Source organism: Triticum dicoccoides, chromosome 6B (genome assembly GCF_002162155.2).
Source record: "Triticum dicoccoides isolate Atlit2015 ecotype Zavitan chromosome 6B, WEW_v2.0, whole genome shotgun sequence".
NCBI lineage: Eukaryota > Viridiplantae > Streptophyta > Magnoliopsida > Poales > Poaceae > Triticum > Triticum dicoccoides.
Window position 1 is genome coordinate 561,665,164 of NC_041391.1, and position 13,686 is coordinate 561,678,849.

Genomic DNA, 13,686 nt, shown 5'->3' on the forward strand with positions numbered 1-13,686 from the left:
AAACCCGTTCGACCACCCGGTCGACTTCAACGAGCTGCGGCTTCCTGACCTGGTCTCCTTCTTCACCTATATCTCCGAGGAGTTGAGCCGTCTCCGCGTGATGGTGGGGGCTGAGCTAGACAAGGAGGGGTTGCGGGCTGCCGTCGCCATTGTCGGGCAAATCCTTTCAGGGCTCCGTCACCGGAATACATTCGTTCCATTGGACGTCGTCTTTGATGAGCTGGCTCCCGTCGACCGGGAGCGAGCTCTGCGGGCGGTTGCACCCTGCATCACCAACGTCGTGCGCCTCGAGAAGCAGAGGGACTTCGGTGGTGTTTAGGTGCCCTCTGCATGGGCATGTCCATGTCTCGGCGCAACATGACCGTTGGATCAAACTCAGACGGTGCAGATCAGTCACTGTAGCACAAAGCATGTGGGTGTGTTTGGTTGCATTCTCATCTCAATATAGTTGTTTCCTCTTTGTGTATTTTTGTCAACCTACTAGTGTGGACTCATGCACCCTTCATGCACTCTGCCAAACACCCAACAGTGGGTCGAGAAGGGAACTTTTGCTCCCATCCCGTGCACCCTTCATACACCCTGCCTAACACTATTCGTGCTTCATATGGCTCATGTTTCGTGGAGTACTGTAGCACAGTACTCTCCGTGCGCTGTGGACCCAGTTCTGTTAACATTGATCTCACCATTCATTCTCGACCGGACAGTCGAAAAAGCGGTACTATGTTACATATAGGAGTAGTTGACATGCGCACAACATCATTTGTTATCGTCATATCTTACTACACTAGCAACAAGATTGTGTAGTACTGACGTATGAACCACTGCACATGCCTAATAGTAGGAGCACTGTGTATGTTCAAGTGGCTGCCATGTTTCGCACTCCTCCGTCGTAAGAGTGGAAACACTTGCTATAATTATTATTTTTCTTCAGAAAAACAGTGGACACGCTCTACCGTGCGGATCCTCCTCTAGCCATGCACTAAATTACTCACTTTCGCTGACGTGTGGGATAGCCAGCACCTGGGTCCACCAGCCATGCACTAAATTACTCTATAGTAGAGTGACGGTAGACTACCCCGATCAAACCGCCGCAGTAATGCCCAATGAGCTGTCAAATCACAAAACCCCCTCCTTTCCAGCAGTAAGTTGGACGGACGAAGCAACCATCATTTCACTCTTCTCTCTCATCTTCCTCTCTTGAAGAAAACCCCCACTCGCTTTGCTTCTCCCTCATCTCGTTCCTCCTTTCACTCTTCTCTCTCAGCTTCCTCTCTTGGATGGACGCCGGAGCACCGGCCGACATGATGTATATGGCTCTGGCCAAAACCGTCGAGGCTCATGGTATGAAGAAGCGCAAGCACCCCGCCGAGAATACCGCAACAAGCTCAAAGCCATCGCCCTGTCCAAGCCCCCCTCTCCAGGATCCCTCATTAAGCAAGTCCAGGTAATGTCTCTTGTTGACGATCTTTTTCTCGATCTTGATCGTGTTTTTTCATCTAACACGCAGTACTAGTACTGGTACTACAACTTTCTGGGTGATCTTGCATGTGATTTTAGTGTGCCAAATGACTGTTCTAAATTCCTCTTTTGACCAAAACATGCGAGAGGTTGACACTGATTTCTTATAAATTACTTCCAACTACTCCCTCTGTCCCAAATTTCTTGTCTTAGATTTGTCTAGATATGGATGTATCTAATACTAAAATGTGACTTGATACATCCGTATCTAGACAAATCTAAGACAAGAATTTTGGGATGGAGGGAGTACTTTATGAACATCAATGCTACCTTTGAAGAGGTATATTTGCCTTAGTAACTTGTGTTATGGATATTGCAAGTAATCCCTCTGCTCTCATGCCTTTGAAGACATGTTCTAGTGTCTTTGTTCACTCATTTCTGTGCGTATATGTAGTCATATATGGAGTATAATATCGAAAATCATCTTATATTTCTGAACGGAGGTAGTAATAAAATATGGTTTCTGTTTGAATTAGAACCAGGTCCACGGTGGAGATGAAGTTCTCAAAGTCATGCTGTGTGAACTGGAAGACCTGATGATGAGTTCTACTGCTGAAGTATCCAGCTGATGTGTCCTTGTCGCCACGTGTCCTGAACTAGTGTTTTCCTGTAGCTTTGTTGTTAGGCGTGTTCTCGAGGCTGTACTTGACCACAACAATTTCCTGGCCATGCCTTCAATTACGAAGGGTGTGGTTCTTGTAAAGCTTCCTAACAAATCTAATGCGGCATATCTTCATCATCGTGTTTATGAGTGGAAAGACCACTCTGTTAGGTTCTCCAAGGTTGACAAGATGGTGATGGTGCATGTAGACATCTCACACGAAGTCCATGGCCTAGTCAGTTATGCGGGGTTCATCCCGTAGGTCAGTGGCAAGAAATAGTCTGCAGAGTTTAGTTAGTGCAACTTTGCTCGTCTGTAGTAACTACTATTGTTTAGTACTTGATTTGTGTTTGTGAACCCTGTATTGTTTATTAGTATTGCCGCTTTTGGTGTGTGGTCAGTCCTGAGAACGGTCTATGTTAATGTCTGTCCACTCAATTCGGTCTGTATATTTTGAAGTATCCAGATCATATTTTTTGTGAGGACGGTTTATCAATTATGGTTACACTCCAATATCTATATGCACTGCAGGGTTTATCGCACCCACTAGGATTTCCAGTCCCATGGATGTTCGGTCCATACGATTTGTCACGACCTTTGGACTGTCCTACTTGTGGGAGTAGGCGGGGCCCCTGCATGCCAGGCGTAGTCGGACGATCAATCTTCTGTTTAGTACTTCAACATAGTGATTTCCTTGTAAGGATTCACTTGTGTCACGTCAAGTAAATCTTGTTGATTTACTGTCTAAATCTTATTGATTTAATGTCATGTTTTCTTTCTTTTCCTGCAATTTTACGATGCAGGTTTTGCCATGTGACATTCATCACAGAATAAACCATTTGGTTTGCTCTACGATGGCTATTTTTGCAGGTTTCACTTCTTATGTCGTGTCAGTAACGAAGGCACTGTCCATCACTTATATTACTGGAAAAAATTGGATCAGTCTGTTCTCTGAGTACAAGCTGAATCCCTATGATGAACTGCAGTTTGGTTTAACAAAAATGCCACAATTAGTCCTTCTTGAATTTAAAAGATATGAAGAAAGAAACTGGATCACGGTCACAGATCCTAGTCAAGTTAGAAAGCTGATCATAGCAGACCAGACACGATCGCCGCTGTCTCGCACATCGGTACCATGTTCAGCAACGGATCGAGCACCGGCAGTTGCTCTAGCACTGACAGCGGCAACAGCTCAGTCTGATCCAGGTGAGGATTGGGCACCGACCGCGTCAGTGGATCAATCTGATCTACCGGAGGATCGGGCATCGACACCGGCACCTGCTCCGACACCGGCACCAGCTCTACAAGGAGCACCATCTCCGACAGCAGCAGCGGCTTCGACACCTGCACCAACACTTGCACTTGCATCTACTCCGGCCCGTGCAGTTGCACCGGCAACAGACTGGGCTGCAGTTTGCACTTCATATACCAAAGTCCTTCCAAAAACCGACATGTCCACCTTCTTGGTAAGCATTGGCCGCCCAAGTTCTTCATTCTTTTTTCTTTCGATGTTGTTTCACATGATTCACTGTGTTGATCTAACTGTTTGGGTATGTCTTCTTGTTTGCAAACAGAGAATTCCTAGAGCAATGAGGGAGTCGTTCAACAATCCGGGCGACCGCGGCCAAGTTTCTCTTACCATGCGCAGCCTTGGTGTGAATGAACCTGCTCAATATACCGTAAGTACAAAGGATGGTCGCATGATGATTGATGCTAAAGGATGGTCAAGGTTCAAATCTAAATCATATCTTGCGGTAGGGGATGATGTCAAAATCGAACTTTCTCGGCAAGGAGAGCTGGTCCAAATCAACTTTGAAATTCTTCAGTAGCAGCACGCAACTGCTGAACTGATCTATCCTCCGAGAGATTTTGATGTAATAATCTGGCATGGTGAAACAAGTGTCCTGTGTGTATAAGTAGTACGACAGTATTATTTATCACATGGTATATCGTTGATAGAATTGCAACTCTGATTGCTGGTTAGGAACTGTCATTCGATTTCATTCCAACAGCTGCCGTGCTTTATTCAATTTTGTGTATTCGCCTTGCGACAGCATCTAAAACCAGCACCGTACCGATCGCTTGCAATATGAAAAGGCTAAGGTAGAACACATGGGCCCCCAAACATGCAGGGTCGGCCTGCGGCCCAAAGTCCAGAACCGTGAGCCTATCTAAGTATTATATTCTCTGCTAAACCCCCATAAAAAAAGCTGAACCCCCATAATGCTCGTGCGTTGCAGAGGGAGTATATTTCTTGGCAAGGTGAGCTTGTCTGTGATATAATAGATTTGTATATTTCTTTACAGAGGGAGTATCTCTCTGTCAAAAAATATATTTATGTGTAACTAGTTACTCATGTCTTTCTACTTCCTTTCGCTGATATGTGGGGCAACGGGCAACGGGGTCCACGTGCCATATGCACAAATTAGAGTGCACAACTTCACGGAAGACACACCCCGGTCATAGCGCCGCAGTAATGCCCAATGAGCCGTCAAATCACAACCCCCCCTTTCTAGCTTTAGCAGTAAGCTGGACGGACGAATCGGCAATATTTCACTGGGCCTGAATCCCCTTCTCCCTCATCTGCTTGTCAGAGAAAAAACCCTCTCGGCGATTGCATAGGGTTTTCTCATGGAGAATCAGGTACGAATTCTTCATCCATCCCCGATAAATCCAAGTCCCTTGGTCGCAGGTAATCCTATGATGGCAGCCACCGCCGTTGATGCATTTTTCTTCCTACTGAATCTAGTGTGTTTCATTTGCAGTGCCCAAAGTGCGAGTACCCTACAGGTTTCTGCGCCCTCGGCGAGACGCCACACTTGTTCCTTCTCATCCTAACACAGCATTTTGAAATGCGCACAGTATGTTCCTAGAATCCTCTTTTCTATCCAGGAGGGTGGGTTTTTTTGAACATGTTGTGTTCTCATATTATTTTTCCTGCAGTGTATTATTTGCTCTGCCAGAACACATCTACTCAAGATGCTCGGCCTTGCCATAACTGAACACACTAGTTTAATGGTCACAGTGAAGACAAGCCATGGATATAAGTTCCGAGTTGGGTTCATGAACCAAGAAGATCACTACTTTTTTATGGCCGAACTTGGATAAACTTACTCAAGTGTTACGGACTGAAAGTTGGCGCACGAATGTTGATGGAAATAGCAGAACCTGGTCTCATCTTCACTGCGATCTTCCACCCCGATGCCGTTCCAATTGTTCATCCATGTTAGTTTTGTATCTAGTTCTTGCTTTTTGCCTCGATTACTTCTTAATCCACCTATTCTGTCTAACTAATCACAATTTAACTTTAGAAGTAGCAACGAATCTCTCACGAAGATGCTACTTCTAACTAATATTTTCTTATAATTGGTGGCACGTGTAGGTTTTTTTAGAGTTAAGCAGTCTGCTCGTTTCTTACTCTGTAATAACTCGGCTGTTACTGATGCACTGAAGTTGACTGGATCAACATCCGCAAGTTCCTGCACTTTATTGATCATCTTGAGGTCCTTGTGGGGTGTTTCAATGGTGGAAGGCCACGTGGGATATGTGTGCCACTGCTGCACTCTTTGAATAGGTCCAACTGTCTCGAGATATTTATGGTACGACTATTTTCTGTTATATATGTTGTTCATAAACTATTGCTTATACACAGTTTTACAGCTGTGATATTCTTGAAACAGAAATTGCCCAGTTCTATTGTTCCTATACAGATGCCTGACCATGGTCGGGTCAGACTTGCACTTGGTCACAACATGATTTTTATGTCGACCTACTCAATTCCCCTTGGAGGTTAAAAGATACTTATTCATGGGTGGTCTCAAATAATGAAGGCCCGTCCATCTTGGAGAATAGGACAGAAGATTATGTTCATGCTTTTCCATGGATCTAAAGAAAATATCCTGTTTATTGACCATGTTGCAAGATGAAGCCGCTTTTAGAAGGTTGTGGATGCGCGGGGTGGCACCTAGGCCTTGTCCTGGGGCTTGGCGGCCTCACCCTTGGTTAACTGTAGGCAAAGTAGCACTATTTGAGGCGTGCTTTGTACGGTTGAACCTGTATAAGTACTCATACTGCTTTCAGCTTTGGTTGTTAAGTGCCCCTGCTGGTTTCAGTTAAGGTTGTTAAGTACTCCTGCTGCTTTTACAGTCTGTCGTGTTTCTTCAGTCCTGCCTTCCTCCAGCCACCAAAACCAAACCAGCGCCGGCGGGGCCGCCTGCTTCCGCCTCCCATGGCTGGCTACGCCCCAGCGCACGCATCGCCGCCCCACCGTCTCCTAAATCGTTAACGTCGACGTCCTCCGCGCGCTTTGGTGCACTCGCCGTGGCGCTGCCCTCTCGCGTTGTCAACATGGTCAACAAACAACAGGAATCGGCAGAAGTACGTGGAGAGGATTACAGTAGGGGCCCACCACGTCAGCGTACGGAAAAATAAATTGCTTCCTCCTAGTGTTTTCCTGACATCTGGGACCCACGACATTGTGAGCATATATAGTCAATATATAAGAGAACAGCGCAAAATCGGCTGACACCTGGGACGTAGCTACTCAAGCATTTTTTTTTGTTATTGTTGAGACGGAGCAGGGTTTGAACTGGGTTGTGGCCCGTCTAGCCCAGGCTTATATTTTATTTTCACCATGTGACCAGCCCAACTATTTTTTCTTTGTGAAAATGAGCCCAGTCTATTTTTTCTGAAGAATACCCAATCCAAGCCTACTTATTTTTCTATGCCCTGATAGGATGCAACTCTTTCAAGACGCCTGCAAATCTTGAAAGTAATATGAAATGGGTTGTAAATATAAAAACAGATGACAAATTGGCAATTACTTTATAATTTCTGAATTTTTTCACATTTTCAGATTCCTATTTCACGGGGCATTAACCTAATTTAAATATATCTTCAAAGTACTTTAAATCTGGCTCGACATTTCGGTATTAAAAATAGTTTGGAACCCACAGAAATATGTGAAATTGGCCTTGGCCAACCAAAAAAACGACTGCAATAAATTGCATCAGAAGTTGCCATGAGCTATATATAAATTATTAAAAAAAGAGCGAGTGGTCTCACTTGTGGGCCTGTTTAGTTGACGCACATACAAGATTTTTTTAGTTATTATATACGTCAACAAACGATTCTAGCAAACTTAACCGTTGGATGTCAATCCAACGGCTGTCGTGTTTTTTCAATCTCTGATCTTCTTGCTCTAGCCGCCAAAGCAGCGTCGGCGGGACCGCCTGCTCCCGCCTCCCATGGCCGGCTGTGCTGCCGCGCAGGCCTCAGTGCCCCTACTACTCCCACCGCTGGCCAGGGCATCCCTCTACTCACCCACACCCCCTATTATTCTGCGGCGACGACAGCCTCACGCCGCAGCCGAACCGGTGAACCCTCGTACTCCTCTCCGCGCGGGCTTCCACTGCCGCGTCTTCCCCGAATTCATGTCGTCCCCTTCCTAGACCTCGCCGTCGTCCACCGCTGTGGTGCTCTCGGTGCGGCGTGGTCAATGTGGTCAACAACCGACTTCCATCGGAAGAGCACTGTACATGGAGAGGCTGACAGCTGGGTCCACGGCAGCCGCAAGGAAGTGCCTCCTTATTATGCGGAAAATAATTATTCCTCCACCTGACAGCAGGGACCCACCGGACAGGCCACCAGTATTTTGCGAAAAAAACGTTTCCCCCTGACTACTGGGACCCACCGGACGAGCCATTGTATTTCGCGAAAAACGTTCCCCCACTGTCAGCTCAGACCCATCGGAAGTGCCTCCTTATTACGCACAAAAATGAATACCCCCTGCTAGCTGGGACCCACCTTGGTGGGAGGCTGACTTGTGGGCCTACTAAGTTGACTGGGACGGAGGCCTTTGTCAACTTTAGTCAATATATGAACGATTCTAGCTCTAGTGAACGTACAATGTCCATCCAACGGCCGTAGTGCTTCTTCAACCTCTGGTCTTCTTGCTCCAGTCGCCCAAAGCAGCACCGGTCGTGCCACCTGCTCCTGCCGCCCGTGGCCGGCTGTGATGCCGCGGAGGCCTCACCGCCCCCTATACTACCACCGCTGGCCAGGCCATCCCTCTATGCACCCACACCCCCTGTTATTCTGTAGCGATGGCAGCCTCACACCGCAGCCCAACAAGTGAACCCTCATACTCCTCTACGCGTGGGCATCCACTGCCGCGTCTTCCCCGGCTCCGCATCGTCCCCTTCCTAGGCCTCACCGTCGTCCACCGCCCTGGTGCTCTCAGCGCGGCGTTGTCAACATGGTCAAGGAACGGCCTCCATCGGACGTGGACTGTACGTGGAGAGGCTGACAGCTAGGTCCACGGCCGCAGCAAGGAAGTGCCTTCTTATTACGCGCAAAATAATTATTCCTCCACCTAACAGCGGGGACCCACCAGACGGGCCACCATATTTCATGAAAAAAATGTTTCCCCCTGACTGCTGGGACCCACCAGCTACATCTTCGCACGCAAGGAAGTGTGTCCGGGCAAAAAAAACGATTTGCCCCCCTGACTGTCAGGACCCACCAGCTACATCTTTGCACGCAAGGAAGTGCCTGACAGTCGGGACCCACCTAGTTGAAGCGTACGTAGCGTTGTCATTCTGGTCGCGAACATGTACATACATATATACTGGTCGATGTAGAGGCGCGCACGTGTCGTAGTAGAGGCGTGCACGTAGCATGTACACGTATGTACAGCTGCCAGTGTACAAGAAAGAAAATACGGCCACGTATGTGTACATACGGGCGGGGTCTCGAATGCCTACTCGCGCATACATACGGCCAAGGCTCGTGTACATGGCTGGGTCGGAACGGAAAAACAGCGTCGTCCTCGTGTTCATGGGGAGGCAACGGAATGCGTCGTGTTCATGGGGAGGTAACGGAATGCGTTGTGTTCATCGGGAGGCAACGAAACGCGTGGGAGACAACCGACTGGGTCGGAACGGAATGTGTGGTCGTGTTCATCGAGAGGGCTTGGACGGAACAGGCGATGGAAACGAGGCCTAGCGTACCATAGAACGGAGGAAATGGCCTTGTGTTCGACCGGCCACGTTCAAAACGGGATCCTGTTCATCGGGAGGGGTCTGGCGTACTGCAAAACGGAGGAAACGGACCTCCTATGGTCGAAACGGGGGTCCTGTTGATCGGGAGGGGTGTGGCGTACCACAAAACGGACGAAACGGACTTGTGATGGAGCGCTATAGTCGAAACAGGGGTCCTGTTGATCGGGAGGGGTGTGGCGTACCGCAAAACGAACGAAACGGACTTGTGTCGAAGCGCTACGGTTGAAACGGGGGTCCTGTTCATCGGGAGGGGTGTGGCATACCGCAAAACAGGACTCCATGGGATACTGTTCATCTCCACCGTCGACCTCCTCCAGCCTCCACGGGCTACCATCGACCTCCTCCAGCCTCCACGGGCTCCTGTTCATCCAGCCTCCACCGCGTGCTACTCCACCGGCTACTGTTCAACCACCCCTCCACGGGCACCCCTCCACCGTCTACTGTTCATCCAGCCCTCCACACCACGAGGTCCTGTTCATCCAGAGGCAATGCCACCGCTCACTGTTCATCCAACCCCCTCCCCTGCAATGCTCACTGTTAATCCTAGAGGCAGCATCGATTGGCTTCAGTTAGCAGCATTAGCGAAGGAATTGCTCGATCGGGTTCAGTTAACAGCCATCGATCGATCGCTCGGGTTCAGTAACGCGTAGCCTGCAGTTTCGCTTGGGTTCAGTTAGAGCCCAACGCCTCGCTCGGGTTCAGTTAGAGCCAACGCCTTGCATACACACGCGTACGTGTACGAGAGAAACGTGCATCGCTCGGCCCCCGACCTCCCACCGTAACCGGGAACTCCCCGAAATTTTCCTCGCCCTCGCTTCTACCATGGTTTTTTCCGTCATGGACGGCCCAAAGAATGTCATGCAACTGCGTCTTCGGCCCGCCCAGGACAAAAAGCCCATTTTCTGTCATGATTTTTTGTCATAGAAGTAGGAGCCCACCACATCTACGATGATACCGGGTTTTGTCACAATTATCGTCATAGAAGTGTCATATGTATGACAGATTTTTTTTTCGTTCGGCCCAAAATGTCACGGATGTGTCTTTTTTTTGTAGTGCATCATTGTCATATTGCTCTTTGCATGATCATGTAGTTGACATCGTATTTGTGGCAAGGCCACCTTCATAATTTTCATTCATGTCACTCTTGATTCATTGCATATCCCGATACACCGCCGGAGGCATTCACATAGAGTCATATTTTGTTCTAAGTATTGAGTTGTAATTCTTGAGTTGTGAATCAATAAAAGTGTGATGATCTTCATTATTAGAGCATTGTCCCAAGTGAGGAAAGGATGATGAAGACTATGATTCCCCCACAAGTCAGGATGAGACTTCGGACTTTATAAAAAATAAAAGAGGCCAAAGAAGCCCATGAGAAAAAAAAGATGCCAAAGAAGCCCACCAAAAATAAATAAAAATAAAAAAATGAGAGAAAAAGAGAGAAGGGACAATGCTACTATCTATTTTTCCACACTTGTGCTTCAAAGTAGCACCATGATCTTCATGATAGAGAGTCTCTTATGTTGTCACTTTCATATACTAGTGGGAAATTTTCATTATAGAACTTGGCTTGTATATTCCAATGATGGTCTTCCTCAAAACGCCCTAGGTCTTCGTGAGCAAGCAAGTTGGATGAACACCCACTTAGTTTCTTTTGTTGAGATTTCATATATTTATAGCTCTAGTGCATCCGTTGCATGGCAATCCCTACTCACTCACATTGATATCTATTAATGGGCATCTCCATAGCCCGTTGATACGCCTAGTTGATGTGAGACTATCTTCTCCCTTTTCGTCCTCACAACCACCACCATATACCACCTATAGTGCTATGTCCATGGCTTGCGCTCATGTATTGCGTAAGAGTTGAAAAAGCTGAATCGCGTTAAAAAGAATGAACCAATTGCTTGGCTGAAACCGGGGTTGTGCATGATGGAAGTATTTTGTGTGATAAAGATGAACCATGGCCTAACTATATGAGTTTCTAGGGATAAGCTTTCTTTTGCTATGTTGTTTTGATAGGACATGATTATTTGCTACTATGCTTTGAAGTATTACTATTTTTATGTTTTATAAGTTTTTATCTTGAATCATTTGCATCTAAATAATCATGCCACAATAAAGAGAAATACATTGAGAATTATGCTAGGTAGCATTCCACATCAAAAATTCTGTTTTTATCACCTACCTACTCGAGGACGAGCAGGAATTAAGCTTGGGGATGCTTGATAAGTCTCCAACGTATCTATAGTTTTTGATTGTTCCATGCTATTATATTACCTGTTTTGGATGTTTATGGGCTTTACTTTACACTTTTATATCATTTTTGGGACTAACCTATTAACCGGAGGCCCAGCCCGAATTGCTATTTTTTTGCCTATTTCAGTATATCGAAGGAAAGGAATATCAAACGGAGTCAAAATGGAATGAAACCTTCAGGAGCGATCTTTTTGGAACAAACGCAATCCAGGAGACTTTGAGTGGACGTCAAGAAGCATCCGAGGCGGCCACGAGGGTGGCCGGCGCGCCTAGTAAGGGTGGGCGCGCCCCCTGCCTCATGGGCCCCTCGTGGCTCCCCTAACCGACTTCCTTCGCATATATATATATATATATATATATATATATATATATACCCTGAAAACATCCAGGAGCACCACGAAATCCTAATTCCACCGTCGCAACCTTCTATATCAGCGAGATCCCATCTTGGACCCTTCGTCGGTGCTCCGTTGGAGGGGGAATCGATGACGAAGGGCCTCTCCATCACCACCAAGGCCTCTCTGATGAGTTGTGAGTAGTTTACCACAGACCTTCGGGTCCATAGTTATTAGCTAGATGGCCCCTTCTCTCTCTTTGATTCTCAATACAAAGTTCTCCTTACTCTTCTTGGAGATCTATTTGATGTAACTCTTTTTGTGGTGTGTTTGTTGAGATCCGATGAACTGTGGGTTTATGATCAAGTTTATCTATGAGAAATATTTGAATCTCCTCTGAATTCTTTTATGTATGATTGGTTATCTTTGCAAGTATCTTCGAATTATCAGTTTGGTTTGGCCCACTCGTTTGATCTTTCTTGCCATGGGAGAAGTGCTTAGCTTTGGGTTCAATCTTGCGGTGTTCGATCCTAGTGACAGAAAGGGAAACGACACGCATTGTATTGTTGCCATTGAGGATAAAAAGATGGGGTTTATATCCTATTGCATGACTTTATCCCTCTACATCATGTCATCTTGCTTAATGCATTACTCTGTTCTTATGAACTTAATACTCTAGATGAAGGCAGGAGTCGGTCGATGTGTGGAGTAATAGTAGTAGATGCAGGCAAGAGTCGATCTACTTGTTGCGGACGTGATGCCTATATACATGATCATGCCTAGATAATCTCATAACTATGCGCTTTTCTATCAATTGCTCGACAGTAATTTGTTCACCCACCGTAATAATTATGCTATCTTGAGAGAAGCCACTAGTGAAACCTATGGCCCCCGGGTCTATCTTTTATCATACAAGTTTTCCATCTACTTTTATTTGCATCTTTTACTTTCCAATCTATATCTTAAAAATACCAAAAATATTTACCTTATCATATTATCTCTATCAGATCCCACTCTCGCAAGTTTGTGTGAAGGGATTGACAACCCCTTTATCGCGTTGGTTGCGAGGTTCTTGTTTGTTTGTGTAGGTGCGTGGGACTTTTGAGGAGCCTCCTACTGGATTGATACCTTGGTTCTCAAAAACTGAGGGAAATACTTATGCTACTGTGCTGCATCACCCTTTCCTCTTCAAGGAAAACTAACGCAAGCTCAAGACGTAGCATGAGGTCTCATCCTCTTTCCCACGTCCACATCGATCAATCTATACCTCTCTATATAGGATTACGGGGTTGTTTGGTTTGAGACGAAGTTTGCCAAAGCTTGCCACACCTAAGGTTAGGCAAATTTGACCAACTTAGGTGTGTGTTTGGTTCAAGCCACATCTTAGGCAAGCCACACTATGGTCCCACATCACATACACACAACAAGTGTGGCAAGATTCCCTTAGGCTTGCCAACTTGGGGTCATTTTGAAGAACTAACCTTGGGCAAGTTTGGCAACATTGTATGGCAAAGTGTCGAACTCCTAAGCCTAGAACCAAACAACCCCTAAATATATAGCTAATACACCCACATTAATTATGTATCCAACGTCCCCCTCTCATCATCCATGCCTTCCGCTTCATCTCTCAGACACGCGCACAATGGCAAAGACAGGGGGCAGCAAGGGCCCTGTCCCCCCCCCTAACATCACTATATATCAAGGCTAATATAAATGTGATCATTAGACAATTGCTGGTAAAAATGGTTTAAGTTCATGAATTGGCCCTCCTCGCAAAGGAATAGCAATGCTTGGCCCCCTAGCTCATTTATTTTTCATGGCTCCACCACTGCGCGCAACATCGCACGTTCTGGCCCCTCTCTCTAAATATCGGTCTCGCACTTGTGCACTCCTTCATAGTCTCCCTCCACTC